Source organism: Chanodichthys erythropterus, chromosome 20 (genome assembly GCF_024489055.1).
Source record: "Chanodichthys erythropterus isolate Z2021 chromosome 20, ASM2448905v1, whole genome shotgun sequence".
In the NCBI taxonomy this organism is placed as follows: Eukaryota; Metazoa; Chordata; class Actinopteri; order Cypriniformes; family Xenocyprididae; genus Chanodichthys; species Chanodichthys erythropterus.
In genome coordinates, this window is record NC_090240.1 from 726,551 (window position 1) to 748,581 (window position 22,031).

Here is a 22,031-nt window from a genome sequence, read left to right on the forward strand (position 1 = left end):
AAACGCTCCAGGACTGACATTAGAAAGGCATGATTTACCCTATCAAATGCCTTCTCCTGGTCCAAACTTAAGATAGCTAAAGGTAGCTGCCGCTGTTCAGCCCAGCTAATGATGTCCCTCACCAAGACTAGGTTCAAGCTACCTGACCTGCCTGGCACCCCACAAGTCTGATCCGGCTGAACCACTGTACCCACCACTCTTTTAAGCCTTTCAGTTATGACCTTTGCTAACACTTTATAATCCGTTGTGAGTAGGGTTATTGGTCTCCAATTTGCTAGGTCCTCCTTCTTCCCTTTTTTATAGAGGAGAGTCACAAGACCTGTTCTCATAGTAGCCGGCAGTTCTCCCTTATTCAGGCTCTCCTGATATACCTCGACCAGCTCTGCCCCAATCAAAGGCCAAAAGGCCCTATAAAACTCTACTGGAAGGCCATCATTACCAGGAGCCGTACCCTTTTTGAATGAGTACAAAGCTGACTCTACCTCCTGAAGAGTTAAAAATTTCTCCAACGCAACACTCTCCTCATCGCCCAAAACATCTATCAACCCCTCCAAAAAACCCCTAGAAGCTGGATTTAAAGAACCCCTACTGCTAAAAAGCCCCCTGTAGAAACCAGCAGCTATCTGCAACATTCCCTCTACAGAGTATTCTACTCCCTCCCTTCCTTGTAGGCCCTCAATACAGCTGCGCTGCTGCTGTCTCCGTACTGTGGAAAAGAAATAACTAGTTGGTTTCTCGTCCAACAGACGTTTCTGGGTTCTTGACCACAACAGGAAGGTTTTAGCCTCCCCCCAGTAAAAGTCTTTTATAACTCCCTGTAGAAAACTGGCTCTGTTCCACCCCTCAGCAGTACTCAATGCTCCCTCAGACCACAAGGTTTGCAACTCCTCTGACCATTTGCGGACCTGAGCACGTTTGCGCTCCGCTTTTGCAATTCCCCAGCAGCGGCAAAAGAGAGAGACTCTCTCCTTCACTCCCTCCCACCAAGCTGCTTGTGAATCAAACAGACCCCTCAGGTTTTTCCAACCGGCTATCAACCTTTGAAGTACTTCATAAAAAGTTCTATCTTTTAAATAGGAGGTATTGAATCTCCAGACTCCCCTCCCTCTCTTCAAACCCCCTACCTCTACCCAACCCCTACCAAACAGTGATCTGTGCACCACATAGGCTGCTGGGTGTAATTCCTGACCTTCATATGGTCTGGAACAAAAACATAATCCAGCCGTGATGCCTCCTGCCTATTATTTCTCCATGTATAGGTTGGTTCTAAACCACCCACTAACCTAAATGAATCCCGAAGAGAAAAATTGGTCACCAGCTGCGCTAAGTCCTTTCCAGAAGCATTGTCTAGTGACACATTGAAATCCCCCTAAAACCACCAATCGGTTGGTAAAGAGGACCGGAGCTAGGTCATCTAGAAAACCCTCCCTTTCTCCTAACTTACTCGGTGCATAAACATTCACAAACCGAAAAGCCACCCCCCTCCATCTGACATCCGCCACTATCACCCTCCCCGGCCTAATCACATTAGTGGATTCAATCACAAACTCCCCAGAGTAAAACAAAATCCCCACCCCATCCGCCCTCACATTTCCCACTCCCCAGACTGAAGGCCCCAGCCCCCACCCCGCAGAAAATAATTGTACATCACTGTACCCTTGTAAGTGGCACTCTTGCAAAAATAAAACATCAAAGGGTAACCTTTTTAAAGAAATAAAGACTGCAGTCCTTCGCTGAAGCATTTTTATCCCTCTTACATTCAGAGTAGCCACTCTTACACAACCCATTTTAATAATTGCAAATTAATATAACACAAAACCAAAATTTTCCTGAACAAAACCTTAAATACTCCCCTTCCTTCCTGATATCCCCTTTCCCCTCCCCTTTCCCTTCCTTGTGAGTACCTCAACCCATTCCCCCACTTGTTTGTCATCCTGCCCCTCATCCTCCATCTCTTCTAAACCTCCCCTCCCGGGTTTTCCCAAGTCCACCTGGTCCTTTTCACCAGTTCTCCCCTCTTTTGCTCCACATCCATTTTCCCTTTCAGCCTCCACTTCCACCCTCCCAGGGTTCTCCTCTTCTTGGACCGCTTTCTCCCAGTCCTGAACAGGAGCTAGCTCCTGCAAAAGAGATGAGCTTAAAAGTCCTACCCTACTGCACTTGCGCCCCCTTTCCTGGCTCTCGGTGTCCTCAGTGAGCCGCCGTCGACGTTGTCCTTGTGCTACCTCCATCGGTTCACTTGATTCATCGTCCTGCTGAGGCCGATTCTCTCCTCCTAATGAAGGAGACTTCCTTTCCCTTAAGTCCATGGGCCTCGTTGTCAGATCTCTCTGAGACTCGAAGATCCCAGATAACACCTCTGTCACATCTATCTCCGACCATTCCTGGGATGGCGCCAGTTGTCGCACGCTCTCCTCATCTCTCACTTCCTCCCGGGAATTGCCCGGTACTTCACCCCTACGGCCTTTTGTTTCTCTTGCCCCCTGATCTGCACTCGAAGGTCCTGCTTCCTGGCTTTCCATCTCTGCAGGTAAGCTTGTAAGCAAAGATTCAAGATCTGCCTGCAGGTCATGACCTTCTCTAAAGAGGCTGGCAAAGGATTTCTTTCTGGTTGGGCATGCACGGAACAGATGGTCCACCCCACCGCATAAGCTGCATCTTTTGGGTTCGGGACAAGCTGAGGTAATATGGTCTGTTGACTCGCAAAAGCGACAACGTTGACCAGTACAGTCAGTCTTAACGTGACCTCGAGCCCCACATCTTCTGCAATACAGCGGCTGCCCCGGATAATGGAGGAAGCCTCGGTTGGACCCGATGAAGAAGGACCCCGGGGGGTGGATAAGACCCCCAGGTGATGCTGGATCAGCCCTTAGCTTGACTAAGTATCTCCTCTTACCATTCCAGATGCCATACTGGTCTTTCAGTCGTTCCCCCTTTCACAGCCTCACAGTACCTTGCCAAAAAAGTTAGAACATCTCCATCCTCCACAAAGGGGTTGTAAAGGTGGATCACCAATGGTAAATAATCCTGTGCAAAGGCTGGATGAAGATGCAGGTCCTTCAGCAAACGGTGATCTTTTTTCCTTTCCCACTCCTCAAAGAAAGCAACACAATCTCTCAGTTGAAAAAAGGTCAAGTCCATGAACCCAGAAGAAGAGAAATCTTGAAGACAAAAGATCAGGGATGCAGGAATTCCAAAAACTCCTCTTAGCACCTCAGCAACAACAAACTCCCGTCCAAACCTCCTCTTAATCTCCATCTCAGCATCCTTCTTCATTTGAAATCTGACAGTATTTTTCAGCCGCACCATCATGGTCGGCAACGGAGTCTCTTCTCTTGAAGTGTCCATCTGATAAGAACAGATACTACACTTGATCTTAGCCAAAAGGCCGAGAAGCGATGCCGTTGCCAAGCAGTGGGGGCAGAGCCGGCAAAGGCGACGCCCATCTGGGCCGCGGTGGGTTTCGTACTTTGCCTCTAGGACCACTGCTGTCGATCAGATCGTTTGTTAAATAGTGGAGATGATTTGAAACAACCTGCTTTCGCGAACTGGTCCTAGGTTTTTCCATCGACCTCCACAAAAGCACCGCAGTACAATTCTCTGGACTCCCTAGGTCGTTCTTGATCAGGAGGGGGGAAAAAAAAAGCTCAACTTTAACATTTGGATAGTGTGACGAGTCCCTCGTTCTTCCTGCTACGGCCGGCCAGTGGGTGTGGCTGGGAGACTCATCAAGTGAACCATGTACACCCGTGCTTCCCTCTATAAAGCTTGGGCTTTGTTTGGCGTGGTGTGTTGCTTGCTCCTGGGTGCTTTGGTTTTGATTTTGGTCTTTGTTTATTTTGAGTTCCTTATTCATTTAAATGTGGTTCTGTCTGATGTTTGGTTATTGATGTGTCTGACAGAAATTGTGTTTGGTTTTGTTGATTTCTTGTTTCATATATTTTCTTATTTATGCTGATAAATCTCTTTTCGTTGCAACCTACCAAGCTGCCTATGTCCTCCGTTTCATTTGTCACGGCTTTGAGCCGGTCGTGACAATAGCGACCACGGGGTCATTTAGAAAACGGCCATGGTCGAGTGCCCCCAAAAGCCTGTCGTCCCTGAAGGAAAACTCAGAACTTTGCGAAACCAGGCGAGCGCACGCAACACCCGATTCCATAAAAGGGGCGTGCAAACACACACGGAGCCACAGACAACGCTACGACTGTTAGAAACCACAGGTTCTCTCGGCACCACCTAATCTTCTTTCAACCAGTATGTCCAGGGGAGAGCGCGAACGCAGTCCCCCACTACCATAAATTATGCAGTCGAGATTCCCACATTTGGGGAATTCGCAGGGGTCAGCACAACCGGAGTGCAATGGCCGAGCCTCGCCCTGGGTGAACCACCTTCCTGATCATGGTGTCTCCCCTGCCAGGTAAGTATGAGTCCCCAGGCCTCCAGTCAGAGGCTACCCTATCCCTCTTTGCCGTCCTCATCAACGGTGACCCCCTCCCCCACCCCAAGCAAAGGAAGGGCGTGTCCCTTCCATTACTTGACTGCGATTTCCGTGACCATGCCTTCAAGCCGGCAAACTGCCAAGCACCTACAGGTGCTGGTCGTATGATTAGAATGTCATCAAAAAGTTGATTTCTTTCACTAATTCCTTTCAAAAAGTCAAACTTGTATATTATGTACATTGCACACAGACTGATATATTTCAAATGTTTATTTCTTTTAATTTTGATGATTATAACTGACAACTAAGGAAAATCCCAAATCCGGTATCTCAGCAAATTTAGAATATTACTTAAGACCAATACAAAGAAAGGATTTTTAGAAATCTTGGCCAACTGAAAACTATAAACATGAAAAGTATGAGCGTGTGCAGCACTCAATACTTAGTTGGGGCTCCTTTTGCCTGAATTACTGCAGCAATGCGGCGTGGCATGGAGTCGATCGGTCTGTGGCACTGCTCAGGTGTTATGAGAGCCCAGGTTGCTCTGATAGTGGCCTTCAGCTCTTCTTAATTGTTGGGTCTGGCATATGGCATCTTCCTCTTCACAATACCCCGTAGATTTTCTATGGGGTTAAGGTCAGGCGAGTTTGCTGGCCAATTAAGAACAGGGATACCATGGTCCTTAAACCGGGTACTGGTAGCTTTGGCACTGTGTGCAGGTGCCAAGTCCTGTTGGGAAATGAAATCTGCATCTCCATAAAGTTGGTCAGCAGCAGGAAGCATGAAGTGCTCTAAAACTTCCTGGTATACGGCTGCGTTGACCTTGGACCTCAGAAAACACAGTGGGCCAACACCAGCAGATGACATGGCACCCCAAACCATCACTGACTGTGGAAACTTTAGGCTGGCCCTCAAGCGACGTGGATTGTGTGCCTCTCCTCTCTTCCTCCAGACTCTGGGACCCCGATTTCCAAAGGAAATGCCAAATTGACTTTCATCAGAGAACGTAACTTTGGACCACTCAGCAGCAGTCCAGTCCTTTTGTCGAGGCGCCTCTGACGCTGTCTGTTGTTCAAGAGTGGCTTGACACAAGGAACGAGACAGCTGAAAACCATGTCTTGCATACGTCTGTGCGTAGGGGTTCTTGAAGCACTGACTCCAGCTGCAGTCCACTCTTTGTGAATCTCCCCCACATTTTTGAATGGGTTCTGTTTCACAGTCCTCTCCAGGGTGCGGTTATCCCTATTGCTAGTACACTTTTTTTTCTACCACATCTTTTCCTTCCCTTCGCCTCTCTATTAATGTGCTTGGACACAGAGCTCTGCGAACAGCCAGCCTCTTTTGCAATGACCTTTTGTGTCTTGGCCTCCTTGTGCAAGGTGTCAGTGGTCGTCTTTTGGACAACTGTCAAGTCAGCAGTCTTCCCCATGACTGTGTAGCCTACAGAACTAGACTGAGAGACCATTTAAAGGCCTTTGCAGGTGTTTTGAGTTAATTAGCTGATAAGAGTGTGTGGCACCAGGTGTCTTCAATATTGAACCTTTTCACAATATTCTAATTTTCTGAGATAGTGACTTTGGGATTTTCCATAGTTGTCAGCTATACTCATCAAAATGAAAAGAAATAAACATGTGAAACCTCTCAGTCTGTGTGTAATGAATGAATATGATATATACAAGTTTCACTTTTTGAAAGGAATTAGTGAAATAAATCAACTTTTTGATGACATTCTAATTATATGACCAGCACCTGTACACGAGCTGCGGTCCTTTAGACCAGTGGTTCCCATCAGTCAGGCGTGTTTGATTAGATGTCTCCCTGATCAAACACACCCGATCCAACTCATCAGCTCGTTGGTAAAGACTCCAAGACCTCAGACGGGCGCATCAGACAAGAGTGACATTCAAGACGTGCAGTGCTGGTTTGGGAACCGCTGCTTTGGAACAACGGCGACCGTTTCATAAGGGTGCGAGACGGTGCCACCCTGCCAGCCACCCCACCGCAGGTACATAGAGACTCCTTGTGAAGCTCCAGCGACATTCCCTCTGCTATTAACCACAACGATTTGCAGTCCCCCAAAAGGGGAAGCACACCGTTCCTGGAGACACTGCAATACCAGGTCGATGCGTGGAGTGGACGGAGCAAGCCCCGGTTCCGGCTCCATGAGCCAAAAATCCATTTAATATGTAGTCCCCAGATAGGAGACGTATCAGATATTAAACTGATAAGAACAGATTTTTTTTTTTTTTTTTTTTTTTTTTTTTTTATTCCATTCATTACAACAGTCTGGAAAACATTACAACAAAAATTACATTTCTTTGTATCACCTCTCTATACACACTGATAAGCTATCATGGTCATACACCAAAAGAATGGAAAAAAAAAAACAGAACAAAACAATAAACACCCAAAAAGGCAATATAATATGAAATCCTTTTCCTTTTACCCAACACCCACTCTTGGTAACCCTCCCCATACCCTCCTGGTTTCCTCCTCCCCATAACACTCTTTAAACATTTTTACCTCGGTTACTATTTTTCCAAGTAAACGACAAAATAACCTTTCTGGAAACATACGAGGCAACTGCTTTTTCAAGCACGTTGTTCTCCACTCCCACAAAATATATTTAGCTTCTGAAATTACCACCCACACCACTCTCCTGCGGTCTTTTTCCAAATCCTTTAAACCCTCCCCCTTCACTACTAGCTCTCTCGTAATAGAAGGCCCCCTCCAATCTTTCCACCACAACTTTACAGAACGCCAGAGAGATGCTGCTCCTGGACAAGACCACAAACTGTGCTCAATTGTTTCCTCCTGTCCACAGCCCACTGGACACAAAGGTGACCTTCCCTGCCCATGTCTGTACAGACGCTCTCTCACCGGCAGCCGACCTAAAACTGTCAACCAGTTCAGATCCTTGCAGACCCCCACCAAATATGAGGGCTGCAAGATCGACCAATCCACCCCATCATGCAGAGAAACCCTCTCTGCCCCTCCAACCAACTCATCCCTTAGTCTGCAGTACAGTTTTCTATGGTCCAAAATCACTGACTGCTCTAAACACCAGGATTTTTGCACCACAAGATTCACCACTTTCTGGTATTGTTCTGGCCTATCCATTGACCAAGGCATCGTTCCCTTCCATGGAATCATGGACCTCAAAGGAAACCCCAACCAAAACCTGGCAAGGAACCCTGCCTTATGCACTAAAGTCTGGGCTACCAAACCTGCTGCAAAGGAGGAAAAAAGGGCCTCCATTTTTAAAGGTATGCAAGGCACACCTCTTCCCCCCTCTTTTAAGTGACGGTACATCTGGGTTCTGGCTACCAACTCTGTACCATTCCTCCAGAGGAAGGAGAAAACCAACCTCTCCAGTTTCCTACCATACCAAAAAGGAATTGGGAATATATAAGCCAGGTGGTTCAGACTAGGGAGGAGATCAGCCTTCACCACCTCCAACCTACCCCAGAGTGACAGCCCCCTTGCATTCCACCTAGCTACCTTTGCCTGTACCACCTTAAGCCTAGCCCTCCAATTCTCTTGTGCACAATTTTTCCTGAAAAATTGAATACCCAGAATCTTCATCCCATCAGGACACAGGCTGTATCCACCTGGCACAATTGTTCTCCCTGCCCACTGTCCTACAAACATTGCAGAAGATTTACTCACATTTACCCGAGCCCCTGAGACCTCACAAAAACCCTTTAGGATCCTGTCAGCAACCACAAAATCCAGCTCGGAAGTCAGGAAAAGTGTCATATCGTCAGCATATGCTGCCACCTTTGCACTTATCCCCTTACCACCAGGCAAATGCACTCCCATCAAGGACGGGGCCGCTCGTAGTGCCGCCACAAGGGGCTCCAGTGACAGAATGTAGAGCAGGGGGGACAAGGGACATCCCTGCCTTACCCCTCCCTGCTGCTCGACTAACTCAGAGTAAAATCCATTCACCCCAATTCTACTCATCGCTCGGGTGTATAGTAATCTTACCCAGGCCCTGAAAACTGGACCAAATCTCAAACGCTCCAGGACTGACATTAGAAAGGCATGATTTACCCTATCAAATGCCTTCTCCTGGTCCAAACTTAAGATAGCTAAAGGTAGCTGCCGCTGTTCAGCCCAGCTAATGATGTCCCTCACCAAGACTAGGTTCAAGCTACCTGACCTGCCTGGCACCCCACAAGTCTGATCCGGCTGAACCACTGTACCCACCACTCTTTTAAGCCTTTCAGTTATGACCTTTGCTAACACTTTATAATCCGTTGTGAGTAGGGTTATTGGTCTCCAATTTGCTAGGTCCTCCTTCTTCCCTTTTTTATAGAGGAGAGTCACAAGACCTGTTCTCATAGTAGCCGGCAGTTCTCCCTTATTCAGGCTCTCCTGATATACCTCGACCAGCTCTGCCCCAATCAAAGGCCAAAAGGCCCTATAAAACTCTACTGGAAGGCCATCATTACCAGGAGCCGTACCCTTTTTGAATGAGTACAAAGCTGACTCTACCTCCTGAAGAGTTAAAAATTTCTCCAACGCAACACTCTCCTCATCGCCCAAAACATCTATCAACCCCTCCAAAAAACCCCTAGAAGCTGGATTTAAAGAACCCCTACTGCTAAAAAGCCCCCTGTAGAAACCAGCAGCTATCTGCAACATTCCCTCTACAGAGTATTCTACTCCCTCCCTTCCTTGTAGGCCCTCAATACAGCTGCGCTGCTGCTGTCTCCGTACTGTGGAAAAGAAATAACTAGTTGGTTTCTCGTCCAACAGACGTTTCTGGGTTCTTGACCACAACAGGAAGGTTTTAGCCTCCCCCAGTAAAAGTCTTTTATAACTCCCTGTAGAAAACTGGCTCTGTTCCACCCCTCAGCAGTACTCAATGCTCCCTCAGACCACAAGGTTTGCAACTCCTCTGACCATTTGCGGACCTGAGCACGTTTGCGCTCCGCTTTTGCAATTCCCCAGCAGCGGCAAAAGAGAGAGACTCTCTCCTTCACTCCCTCCCACCAAGCTGCTTGTGAATCAAACAGACCCCTCAGGTTTTTCCAACCGGCTATCAACCTTTGAAGTACTTCATAAAAAGTTCTATCTTTTAAATAGGAGGTATTGAATCTCCAGACTCCCTCCCTCTCTTCAAACCCCCTACCTCTACCCCAACCCCTACCAAACAGTGATCTGTGCACCACATAGGCTGCTGGGTGTAATTCCTGACCTTCATATGGTCTGGAACAAAAACATAATCCAGCCGTGATGCCTCCTGCCTATTATTTCTCCATGTATAGGTTGGTTCTAAACCACCCACTAACCTAAATGAATCCCGAAGAGAAAAATTGGTCACCAGCTGCGCTAAGTCCTTTCCAGAAGCATTGTCTAGTGACACATTGAAATCCCCCCCTAAAACCACCAATCGGTTGGTAAAGAGGACCGGAGCTAGGTCATCTAGAAAACCCTCCCTTTCTCCTAACTTACTCGGTGCATAAACATTCACAAACCGAAAAGCCACCCCCCTCCATCTGACATCCGCCACTATCACCCTCCCCGGCCTAATCACATTAGTGGATTCAATCACAAACTCCCCAGAGTAAAACAAAATCCCCACCCCATCCGCCCTCACATTTCCCACTCCCCAGACTGAAGGCCCCAGCCCCCACCCCGCAGAAAATAATTGTACATCACTGTACCCTTGTAAGTGGCACTCTTGCAAAAATAAAACATCAAAGGGTAACCTTTTTAAAGAAATAAAGACTGCAGTCCTTCGCTGAAGCATTTTTATCCCTCTTACATTCAGAGTAGCCACTCTTACACAACCCATTTTAATAATTGCAAATTAATATAACACAAAACCAAAATTTTCCTGAACAAAACCTTAAATACTCCCCTTCCTTCCTGATATCCCCTTTCCCCTCCCCTTTCCCTTCCTTGTGAGTACCTCAACCCATTCCCCCACTTGTTTGTCATCCTGCCCCTCATCCTCCATCTCTTCTAAACCTCCCCTCCCGGGTTTTCCCAAGTCCACCTGGTCCTTTTCACCAGTTCTCCCCTCTTTTGCTCCACATCCATTTTCCCTTTCAGCCTCCACTTCCACCCTCCCAGGGTTCTCCTCTTCTTGGACCGCTTTCTCCCAGTCCTGAACAGGAGCTAGCTCCTGCAAAAGAGATGAGCTTAAAAGTCCTACCCTACTGCACTTGCGCCCCCTTTCCTGGCTCTCGGTGTCCTCAGTGAGCCGCCGTCGACGTTGTCCTTGTGCTACCTCCATCGGTTCACTTGATTCATCGTCCTGCTGAGGCCGATTCTCTCCTCCTAATGAAGGAGACTTCCTTTCCCTTAAGTCCATGGGCCTCGTTGTCAGATCTCTCTGAGACTCGAAGATCCCAGATAACACCTCTGTCACATCTATCTCCGACCATTCCTGGGATGGCGCCAGTTGTCGCACGCTCTCCTCATCTCTCACTTCCTCCCGGGAATTGCCCGGTACTTCACCCCTACGGCCTTTTGTTTCTCTTGCCCCCTGATCTGCACTCGAAGGTCCTGCTTCCTGGCTTTCCATCTCTGCAGGTAAGCTTGTAAGCAAAGATTCAAGATCTGCCTGCAGGTCATGACCTTCTCTAAAGAGGCTGGCAAAGGATTTCTTTCTGGTTGGGCATGCACGGAACAGATGGTCCACCCCACCGCATAAGCTGCATCTTTTGGGTTCGGGACAAGCTGAGGTAATATGGTCTGTTGACTCGCAAAAGCGACAACGTTGACCAGTACAGTCAGTCTTAACGTGACCTCGAGCCCCACATCTTCTGCAATACAGCGGCTGCCCCGGATAATGGAGGAAGCCTCGGTTGGACCCGATGAAGAAGGACCCCGGGGGGTGGATAAGACCCCCAGGTGATGCTGGATCAGCCCTTAGCTTGACTAAGTATCTCCTCTTACCATTCCAGATGCCATACTGGTCTTTCAGTCGTTCCCCCCCTTTCACAGCCTCACAGTACCTTGCCAAAAAAGTTAGAACATCTCCATCCTCCACAAAGGGGTTGTAAAGGTGGATCACCAATGGTAAATAATCCTGTGCAAAGGCTGGATGAAGATGCAGGTCCTTCAGCAAACGGTGATCTTTTTTCCTTTCCCACTCCTCAAAGAAAGCAACACAATCTCTCAGTTGAAAAAAGGTCAAGTCCATGAACCCAGAAGAAGAGAAATCTTGAAGACAAAAGATCAGGGATGCAGGAATTCCAAAAACTCCTCTTAGCACCTCAGCAACAACAAACTCCCGTCCAAACCTCCTCTTAATCTCCATCTCAGCATCCTTCTTCATTTGAAATCTGACAGTATTTTTCAGCCGCACCATCATGGTCGGCAACGGAGTCTCTTCTCTTGAAGTGTCCATCTGATAAGAACAGATACTACACTTGATCTTAGCCAAAAGGCCGAGAAGCGATGCCGTTGCCAAGCAGTGGGGGCAGAGCCGGCAAAGGCGACGCCCATCTGGGCCGCGGTGGGTTTCGTACTTTGCCTCTAGGACCACTGCTGTCGATCAGATCGTTTGTTAAATAGTGGAGATGATTTGAAACAACCTGCTTTCGCGAACTGGTCCTAGGTTTTTCCATCGACCTCCACAAAAGCACCGCAGTACAATTCTCTGGACTCCCTAGGTCGTTCTTGATCAGGAGGGGGGGGGAAAAAAAAAGCTCAACTTTAACATTTGGATAGTGTGACGAGTCCCTCGTTCTTCCTGCTACGGCCGGCCAGTGGGTGTGGCTGGGAGACTCATCAAGTGAACCATGTACACCCGTGCTTCCCTCTATAAAGCTTGGGCTTTGTTTGGCGTGGTGTGTTGCTTGCTCCTGGGTGCTTTGGTTTTGATTTTGGTCTTTGTTTATTTTGAGTTCCTTATTCATTTAAATGTGGTTCTGTCTGATGTTTGGTTATTGATGTGTCTGACAGAAATTGTGTTTGGTTTTGTTGATTTCTTGTTTCATATATTTTCTTATTTATGCTGATAAATCTCTTTTCGTTGCAACCTACCAAGCTGCCTATGTCCTCCGTTTCATTTGTCACGGCTTTGAGCCGGTCGTGACAATAGCGACCACGGGGTCATTTAGAAAACGGCCATGGTCGAGTGCCCCCAAAAGCCTGTCGTCCCTGAAGGAAAACTCAGAACTTTGCGAAACCAGGCGAGCGCACGCAACACCCGATTCCATAAAAGGGGCGTGCAAACACACACGGAGCCACAGACAACGCTACGACTGTTAGAAACCACAGGTTCTCTCGGCACCACCTAATCTTCTTTCAACCAGTATGTCCAGGGGAGAGCGCGAACGCAGTCCCCCACTACCATAAATTATGCAGTCGAGATTCCCACATTTGGGGAATTCGCAGGGGTCAGCACAACCGGAGTGCAATGGCCGAGCCTCGCCCTGGGTGAACCACCTTCCTGATCATGGTGTCTCCCCTGCCAGGTAAGTATGAGTCCCCAGGCCTCCAGTCAGAGGCTACCCTATCCCTCTTTGCCGTCCTCATCAACGGTGACCCCCTCCCCCACCCCAAGCAAAGGAAGGGCGTGTCCCTTCCATTACTTGACTGCGATTTCCGTGACCATGCCTTCAAGCCGGCAAACTGCCAAGCACCTACAGGTGCTGGTCGTATGATTAGAATGTCATCAAAAAGTTGATTTCTTTCACTAATTCCTTTCAAAAAGTCAAACTTGTATATTATGTACATTGCACACAGACTGATATATTTCAAATGTTTATTTCTTTTAATTTTGATGATTATAACTGACAACTAAGGAAAATCCCAAATCCGGTATCTCAGCAAATTTAGAATATTACTTAAGACCAATACAAAGAAAGGATTTTTAGAAATCTTGGCCAACTGAAAACTATAAACATGAAAAGTATGAGCGTGTGCAGCACTCAATACTTAGTTGGGGCTCCTTTTGCCTGAATTACTGCAGCAATGCGGCGTGGCATGGAGTCGATCGGTCTGTGGCACTGCTCAGGTGTTATGAGAGCCCAGGTTGCTCTGATAGTGGCCTTCAGCTCTTCTTAATTGTTGGGTCTGGCATATGGCATCTTCCTCTTCACAATACCCCGTAGATTTTCTATGGGGTTAAGGTCAGGCGAGTTTGCTGGCCAATTAAGAACAGGGATACCATGGTCCTTAAACCGGGTACTGGTAGCTTTGGCACTGTGTGCAGGTGCCAAGTCCTGTTGGGAAATGAAATCTGCATCTCCATAAAGTTGGTCAGCAGCAGGAAGCATGAAGTGCTCTAAAACTTCCTGGTATACGGCTGCGTTGACCTTGGACCTCAGAAAACACAGTGGGCCAACACCAGCAGATGACATGGCACCCCAAACCATCACTGACTGTGGAAACTTTAGGCTGGCCCTCAAGCGACGTGGATTGTGTGCCTCTCCTCTCTTCCTCAAGACTCTGGGACCCCGATTTCCAAAGGAAATGCCAAATTGACTTTCATCAGAGAACGTAACTTTGGACCACTCAGCAGCAGTCCAGTCCTTTTTGTCGAGGCGCCTCTGACGCTGTCTGTTGTTCAAGAGTGGCTTGACACAAGGAACGAGACAGCTGAAAACCATGTCTTGCATACGTCTGTGCGTAGGGGTTCTTGAAGCACTGACTCCAGCTGCAGTCCACTCTTTGTGAATCTCCCCCACATTTTTGAATGGGTTCTGTTTCACAGTCCTCTCCAGGGTGCGGTTATCCCTATTGCTAGTACACTTTTTTTTCTACCACATCTTTTCCTTCCCTTCGCCTCTCTATTAATGTGCTTGGACACAGAGCTCTGCGAACAGCCAGCCTCTTTTGCAATGACCTTTTGTGTCTTGGCCTCCTTGTGCAAGGTGTCAGTGGTCGTCTTTTGGACAACTGTCAAGTCAGCAGTCTTCCCCATGACTGTGTAGCCTACAGAACTAGACTGAGAGACCATTTAAAGGCCTTTGCAGGTGTTTTGAGTTAATTAGCTGATAAGAGTGTGTGGCACCAGGTGTCTTCAATATTGAACCTTTTCACAATATTCTAATTTTCTGAGATAGTGACTTTGGGATTTTCCATAGTTGTCAGCTATACTCATCAAAATGAAAAGAAATAAACATGTGAAACCTCTCAGTCTGTGTGTAATGAATGAATATGATATATACAAGTTTCACTTTTTGAAAGGAATTAGTGAAATAAATCAACTTTTTGATGACATTCTAATTATATGACCAGCACCTGTACACGAGCTGCGGTCCTTTAGACCAGTGGTTCCCATCAGTCAGGCGTGTTTGATTAGATGTCTCCCTGATCAAACACACCCGATCCAACTCATCAGCTCGTTGGTAAAGACTCCAAGACCTCAGACGGGCGCATCAGACAAGAGTGACATTCAAGACGTGCAGTGCTGGTTTGGGAACCGCTGCTTTGGAACAACGGCGACCGTTTCATAAGGGTGCGAGACGGTGCCACCCTGCCAGCCACCCCACCGCAGGTACATAGAGACTCCTTGTGAAGCTCCAGCGACATTCCCTCTGCTATTAACCACAACGATTTGCAGTCCCCCAAAAGGGGAAGCACACCGTTCCTGGAGACACTGCAATACCAGGTCGATGCGTGGAGTGGACGGAGCAAGCCCCGGTTCCGGCTCCATGAGCCAAAAATCCATTTAATATGTAGTCCCCAGATAGGAGACGTATCAGATATTAAACTGATAAGAACAGATTTTTTTTTTTTTTTTTTTTTTTTTTATTCCATTCATTACAACAGTCTGGAAAACATTACAACAAAAATTACATTTCTTTGTATCACCTCTCTATACACACTGATAAGCTATCATGGTCATACACCAAAAGAATGGAAAAAAAAAACAGAACAAAACAATAAACACCCAAAAAGGCAATATAATATGAAATCCTTTTCCTTTTACCCAACACCCACTCTTGGTAACCCTCCCCATACCCTCCTGGTTTCCTCCTCCCCATAACACTCTTTAAACATTTTTACCTCGGTTACTATTTTTCCAAGTAAACGACAAAATAACCTTTCTGGAAACATACGAGGCAACTGCTTTTTCAAGCACGTTGTTCTCCACTCCCACAAAATATATTTAGCTTCTGAAATTACCACCCACACCACTCTCCTGCGGTCTTTTTCCAAATCCTTTAAACCCTCCCCCTTCACTACTAGCTCTCTCGTAATAGAAGGCCCCCTCCAATCTTTCCACCACAACTTTACAGAACGCCAGAGAGATGCTGCTCCTGGACAAGACCACAAACTGTGCTCAATTGTTTCCTCCTGTCCACAGCCCACTGGACACAAAGGTGACCTTCCCTGCCCATGTCTGTACAGACGCTCTCTCACCGGCAGCCGACCTAAAACTGTCAACCAGTTCAGATCCTTGCAGACCCCCACCAAATATGAGGGCTGCAAGATCGACCAATCCACCCCATCATGCAGAGAAACCCTCTCTGCCCCTCCAACCAACTCATCCCTTAGTCTGCAGTACAGTTTTCTATGGTCCAAAATCACTGACTGCTCTAAACACCAGGATTTTTGCACCACAAGATTCACCACTTTCTGGTATTGTTCTGGCCTATCCATTGACCAAGGCATCGTTCCCTTCCATGGAATCATGGACCTCAAAGGAAACCCCAACCAAAACCTGGCAAGGAACCCTGCCTTATGCACTAAAGTCTGGGCTACCAAACCTGCTGCAAAGGAGGAAAAAAGGGCCTCCATTTTTAAAGGTATGCAAGGCACACCTCTTCCCCCCTCTTTTAAGTGACGGTACATCTGGGTTCTGGCTACCAACTCTGTACCATTCCTCCAGAGGAAGGAGAAAACCAACCTCTCCAGTTTCCTACCATACCAAAAAGGAATTGGGAATATATAAGCCAGGTGGTTCAGACTAGGGAGGAGATCAGCCTTCACCACCTCCAACCTACCCCAGAGTGACAGCCCCCTTGCATTCCACCTAGCTACCTTTGCCTGTACCACCTTAAGCCTAGCCCTCCAATTCTCTTGTGCACAATTTTTCCTGAAAAATTGAATACCCAGAATCTTCATCCCATCAGGACACAGGCTGTATCCACCTGGCACAATTGTTCTCCCTGCCCACTGTCCTACAAACATTGCAGAAGATTTACTCACATTTACCCGAGCCCCTGAGACCTCACAAAAACCCTTTAGGATCCTGTCAGCAACCACAAAATCCAGCTCGGAAGTCAGGAAAAGTGTCATATCGTCAGCATATGCTGCCACCTTTGCACTTATCCCCTTACCACCAGGCAAATGCACTCCCATCAAGGACGGGGCCGCTCGTAGTGCCGCCACAAGGGGCTCCAGTGACAGAATGTAGAGCAGGGGGGACAAGGGACATCCCTGCCTTACCCCTCCCTGCTGCTCGACTAACTCAGAGTAAAATCCATTCACCCCAATTCTACTCATCGCTCGGGTGTATAGTAATCTTACCCAGGCCCTGAAAACTGGACCAAATCTCAAACGCTCCAGGACTGACATTAGAAAGGCATGATTTACCCTATCAAATGCCTTCTCCTGGTCCAAACTTAAGATAGCTAAAGGTAGCTGCCGCTGTTCAGCCCAGCTAATGATGTCCCTCACCAAGACTAGGTTCAAGCTACCTGACCTGCCTGGCACCCCACAAGTCTGATCCGGCTGAACCACTGTACCCACCACTCTTTTAAGCCTTTCAGTTATGACCTTTGCTAACACTTTATAATCCGTTGTGAGTAGGGTTATTGGTCTCCAATTTGCTAGGTCCTCCTTCTTCCCTTTTTTATAGAGGAGAGTCACAAGACCTGTTCTCATAGTAGCCGGCAGTTCTCCCTTATTCAGGCTCTCCTGATATACCTCGACCAGCTCTGCCCCAATCAAAGGCCAAAAGGCCCTATAAAACTCTACTGGAAGGCCATCATTACCAGGAGCCGTACCCTTTTTGAATGAGTACAAAGCTGACTCTACCTCCTGAAGAGTTAAAAATTTCTCCAACGCAACACTCTCCTCATCGCCCAAAACATCTATCAACCCCTCCAAAAAACCCCTAGAAGCTGGATTTAAAGAACCCCTACTGCTAAAAAGCCCCCTGTAGAAACCAGCAGCTATCTGCAACATTCCCTCTACAGAGTATTCTACTCCCTCCCTTCCTTGTAGGCCCTCAATACAGCTGCGCTGCTGCTGTCTCCGTACTGTGGAAAAGAAATAACTAGTTGGTTTCTCGTCCAACAGACGTTTCTGGGTTCTTGACCACAACAGGAAGGTTTTAGCCTCCCCCAGTAAAAGTCTTTTATAACTCCCTGTAGAAAACTGGCTCTGTTCCACCCCTCAGCAGTACTCAATGCTCCCTCAGACCACAAGGTTTGCAACTCCTCTGACCATTTGCGGACCTGAGCACGTTTGCGCTCCGCTTTTGCAATTCCCCAGCAGCGGCAAAAGAGAGAGACTCTCTCCTTCACTCCCTCCCACCAAGCTGCTTGTGAATCAAACAGACCCCTCAGGTTTTTCCAACCGGCTATCAACCTTTGAAGTACTTCATAAAAAGTTCTATCTTTTAAATAGGAGGTATTGAATCTCCAGACTCCCCTCCCTCTCTTCAAACCCCCTACCTCTACCCCAACCCCTACCAAACAGTGATCTGTGCACCACATAGGCTGCTGGGTGTAATTCCTGACCTTCATATGGTCTGGAACAAAAACATAATCCAGCCGTGATGCCTCCTGCCTATTATTTCTCCATGTATAGGTTGGTTCTAAACCACCCACTAACCTAAATGAATCCCGAAGAGAAAAATTGGTCACCAGCTGCGCTAAGTCCTTTCCAGAAGCATTGTCTAGTGACACATTGAAATCCCCCCCTAAAACCACCAATCGGTTGGTAAAGAGGACCGGAGCTAGGTCATCTAGAAAACCCTCCCTTTCTCCTAACTTACTCGGTGCATAAACATTCACAAACCGAAAAGCCAGCCCCTCCATCTGACATCCGCCACTATCACCCTCCCCGGCCTAATCACATTAGTGGATTCAATCACAAACTCCCCAGAGTAAAACAAAATCCCCACCCCATCCGCCCTCACATTTCCCACTCCCCAGACTGAAGGCCCCAGCCCCCACCCCGCAGAAAATAATTGTACATCACTGTACCCTTGTAAGTGGCACTCTTGCAAAAATAAAACATCAAAGGGTAACCTTTTTAAAGAAATAAAGACTGCAGTCCTTCGCTGAAGCATTTTTATCCCTCTTACATTCAGAGTAGCCACTCTTACACAACCCATTTTAATAATTGCAAATTAATATAACACAAAACCAAAATTTTCCTGAACAAAACCTTAAATACTCCCCTTCCTTCCTGATATCCCCTTTCCCCTCCCCTTTCCCTTCCTTGTGAGTACCTCAACCCATTCCCCCACTTGTTTGTCATCCTGCCCCTCATCCTCCATCTCTTCTAAACCTCCCCTCCCGGGTTTTCCCAAGTCCACCTGGTCCTTTTCACCAGTTCTCCCCTCTTTTGCTCCACATCCATTTTCCCTTTCAGCCTCCACTTCCACCCTCCCAGGGTTCTCCTCTTCTTGGACCGCTTTCTCCCAGTCCTGAACAGGAGCTAGCTCCTGCAAAAGAGATGAGCTTAAAAGTCCTACCCTACTGCACTTGCGCCCCCTTTCCTGGCTCTCGGTGTCCTCAGTGAGCCGCCGTCGACGTTGTCCTTGTGCTACCTCCATCGGTTCACTTGATTCATCGTCCTGCTGAGGCCGATTCTCTCCTCCTAATGAAGGAGACTTCCTTTCCCTTAAGTCCATGGGCCTCGTTGTCAGATCTCTCTGAGACTCGAAGATCCCAGATAACACCTCTGTCACATCTATCTCCGACCATTCCTGGGATGGCGCCAGTTGTCGCACGCTCTCCTCATCTCTCACTTCCTCCCGGGAATTGCCCGGTACTTCACCCCTACGGCCTTTTGTTTCTCTTGCCCCCTGATCTGCACTCGAAGGTCCTGCTTCCTGGCTTTCCATCTCTGCAGGTAAGCTTGTAAGCAAAGATTCAAGATCTGCCTGCAGGTCATGACCTTCTCTAAAGAGGCTGGCAAAGGATTTCTTTCTGGTTGGGCATGCACGGAACAGATGGTCCACCCCACCGCATAAGCTGCATCTTTTGGGTTCGGGACAAGCTGAGGTAATATGGTCTGTTGACTCGCAAAAGCGACAACGTTGACCAGTACAGTCAGTCTTAACGTGACCTCGAGCCCCACATCTTCTGCAATACAGCGGCTGCCCCGGATAATGGAGGAAGCCTCGGTTGGACCCGATGAAGAAGGACCCCGGGGGGTGGATAAGACCCCCAGGTGATGCTGGATCAGCCCTTAGCTTGACTAAGTATCTCCTCTTACCATTCCAGATGCCATACTGGTCTTTCAGTCGTTCCCCCCCTTTCACAGCCTCACAGTACCTTGCCAAAAAAGTTAGAACATCTCCATCCTCCACAAAGGGGTTGTAAAGGTGGATCACCAATGGTAAATAATCCTGTGCAAAGGCTGGATGAAGATGCAGGTCCTTCAGCAAACGGTGATCTTTTTCCTTTCCCACTCCTCAAAGAAAGCAACACAATCTCTCAGTTGAAAAAAGGTCAAGTCCATGAACCCAGAAGAAGAGAAATCTTGAAGACAAAAGATCAGGGATGCAGGAATTCCAAAAACTCCTCTTAGCACCTCAGCAACAACAAACTCCCGTCCAAACCTCCTCTTAATCTCCATCTCAGCATCCTTCTTCATTTGAAATCTGACAGTATTTTTCAGCCGCACCATCATGGTCGGCAACGGAGTCTCTTCTCTTGAAGTGTCCATCTGATAAGAACAGATACTACACTTGATCTTAGCCAAAAGGCCGAGAAGCGATGCCGTTGCCAAGCAGTGGGGGCAGAGCCGGCAAAGGCGACGCCCATCTGGGCCGCGGTGGGTTTCGTACTTTGCCTCTAGGACCACTGCTGTCGATCAGATCGTTTGTTAAATAGTGGAGATGATTTGAAACAACCTGCTTTCGCGAACTGGTCCTAGGTTTTTCCATCGACCTCCACAAAAGCACCGCAGTACAATTCTCTGGACTCCCTAGGTCGTTCTTGATCAGGAGGGGGGGAAAAAAAAAGCTCAACTTTAACATTTGGATAGTGTGACGAGTCCCTCGTTCTTCCTGCTACGGCCGGCCAGTGGGTGTGGCTGGGAGACTCATCAAGTGAACCATGTACACCCGTGCTTCCCTCTATAAAGCTTGGGCTTTGTTTGGCGTGGTGTGTTGCTTGCTCCTGGGTGCTTTGGTTTTGATTTTGGTCTTTGTTTATTTTGAGTTCCTTATTCATTTAAATGTGGTTCTGTCTGATGTTTGGTTATTGATGTGTCTGACAGAAATTGTGTTTGGTTTTGTTGATTTCTTGTTTCATATATTTTCTTATTTATGCTGATAAATCTCTTTTCGTTGCAACCTACCAAGCTGCCTATGTCCTCCGTTTCATTTGTCACGGCTTTGAGCCGGTCGTGACAATAGCGACCACGGGGTCATTTAGAAAACGGCCATGGTCGAGTGCCCCCAAAAGCCTGTCGTCCCTGAAGGAAAACTCAGAACTTTGCGAAACCAGGCGAGCGCACGCAACACCCGATTCCATAAAAGGGGCGTGCAAACACACACGGAGCCACAGACAACGCTACGACTGTTAGAAACCACAGGTTCTCTCGGCACCACCTAATCTTCTTTCAACCAGTATGTCCAGGGGAGAGCGCGAACGCAGTCCCCCACTACCATAAATTATGCAGTCGAGATTCCCACATTTGGGGAATTCGCAGGGGTCAGCACAACCGGAGTGCAATGGCCGAGCCTCGCCCTGGGTGAACCACCTTCCTGATCATGGTGTCTCCCCTGCCAGGTAAGTATGAGTCCCCAGGCCTCCAGTCAGAGGCTACCCTATCCCTCTTTGCCGTCCTCATCAACGGTGACCCCCTCCCCCACCCCAAGCAAAGGAAGGGCGTGTCCCTTCCATTACTTGACTGCGATTTCCGTGACCATGCCTTCAAGCCGGCAAACTGCCAAGCACCTACAGGTGCTGGTCGTATGATTAGAATGTCATCAAAAAGTTGATTTCTTTCACTAATTCCTTTCAAAAAGTCAAACTTGTATATTATGTACATTGCACACAGACTGATATATTTCAAATGTTTATTTCTTTTAATTTTGATGATTATAACTGACAACTAAGGAAAATCCCAAATCCGGTATCTCAGCAAATTTAGAATATTACTTAAGACCAATACAAAGAAAGGATTTTTAGAAATCTTGGCCAACTGAAAACTATAAACATGAAAAGTATGAGCGTGTGCAGCACTCAATACTTAGTTGGGGCTCCTTTTGCCTGAATTACTGCAGCAATGCGGCGTGGCATGGAGTCGATCGGTCTGTGGCACTGCTCAGGTGTTATGAGAGCCCAGGTTGCTCTGATAGTGGCCTTCAGCTCTTCTTAATTGTTGGGTCTGGCATATGGCATCTTCCTCTTCACAATACCCCGTAGATTTTCTATGGGGTTAAGGTCAGGCGAGTTTGCTGGCCAATTAAGAACAGGGATACCAT

The 22,031-nt window shown here is 47.6% G+C and overlaps 3 non-coding genes and 5 pseudogenes across 3 annotated transcripts; all 8 read right to left on the reverse strand.

Moving 5' to 3' along the window:
* Positions 1 to 3,247: 3,247 nt before the first annotated feature.
* Positions 3,248 to 3,400, reverse strand: LOC137010316 (U2 spliceosomal RNA; annotated as a pseudogene).
* Positions 3,401 to 4,261: 861 nt separating this feature from the next.
* Positions 4,262 to 4,425, reverse strand: LOC137009961 (U1 spliceosomal RNA). The gene has a single exon (XR_010893046.1). It is a non-coding gene; the product is annotated as a U1 spliceosomal RNA (small nuclear RNA).
* Positions 4,426 to 6,520: 2,095 nt separating this feature from the next.
* On the reverse strand, positions 6,521 to 6,735 carry LOC137010301 (U2 spliceosomal RNA; annotated as a pseudogene).
* Positions 6,736 to 11,706: 4,971 nt separating this feature from the next.
* Positions 11,707 to 11,859, reverse strand: LOC137010317 (U2 spliceosomal RNA; annotated as a pseudogene).
* An 864-nt stretch (positions 11,860 to 12,723) lies between these two features.
* Positions 12,724 to 12,887, reverse strand: LOC137009962 (U1 spliceosomal RNA). Its single transcript, XR_010893047.1, has one exon. It is a non-coding gene; the product is annotated as a U1 spliceosomal RNA (small nuclear RNA).
* A 2,096-nt stretch (positions 12,888 to 14,983) lies between these two features.
* On the reverse strand, positions 14,984 to 15,193 carry LOC137010298 (U2 spliceosomal RNA; annotated as a pseudogene).
* Positions 15,194 to 20,162: 4,969 nt separating this feature from the next.
* LOC137010319 (U2 spliceosomal RNA) lies at positions 20,163 to 20,315 on the reverse strand (annotated as a pseudogene).
* An 862-nt stretch (positions 20,316 to 21,177) lies between these two features.
* On the reverse strand, positions 21,178 to 21,341 carry LOC137009963 (U1 spliceosomal RNA). The gene has a single exon (XR_010893048.1). It is a non-coding gene; the product is annotated as a U1 spliceosomal RNA (small nuclear RNA).
* Positions 21,342 to 22,031: the final 690 nt, after the last annotated feature.